At 43.7% G+C, this 389-nt stretch overlaps 1 protein-coding gene across 1 annotated transcript in view; it reads left to right on the forward strand.

Annotated features, from left to right (window-relative positions):
* Window positions 1–389, forward strand: part of LOC125482185 (elongin-A-like) — a gene marked incomplete at its 3' end in the record, with an annotated part of 5,156 nt that overhangs the window by 1,970 nt on the left and 2,797 nt on the right. The gene's annotated exons all lie outside the window — the stretch shown is intronic.

The following is a 389-nucleotide window of genomic DNA, read 5'->3' on the forward strand; positions in this document are numbered from 1 at the left end:
TCAGTTATAGCTCAGTAATTACGGCCCCGAGTGAAATATACGCTGACCGGTCAGTTATAGCTCAGTAATTATGGTCCTGAGTGAAATATACGCCGACCGGTCAGTTATAACTCAGTAACTATGGTCCTGAGTGAAATATATGCTGACTGGTCAGTTATAACTCAGTAACTATGGTCCTGAGTGAAATATACGCTGACCGGTCAGTTATAGCTCAGTAATTACGGCCCCGAGTGAAATATACGCTGACCGGTCAGTTATAACTCAGTAATTACGGCCCCGAGTGAAATATACGCTGACCGGTCAGTTATAACTCAGTAATTACGGCCCCGAGTGAAATATACACTGACCGGTCAGTTATAACTCAGTAATTACGGCCCCGAGTGAAATAT

This window comes from Rhincodon typus, unplaced genomic scaffold (genome assembly GCF_021869965.1).
Source record: "Rhincodon typus isolate 14 unplaced genomic scaffold, sRhiTyp1.1 hic_rhity00006858, whole genome shotgun sequence".
Taxonomy (NCBI): domain Eukaryota; kingdom Metazoa; phylum Chordata; class Chondrichthyes; order Orectolobiformes; family Rhincodontidae; genus Rhincodon; species Rhincodon typus.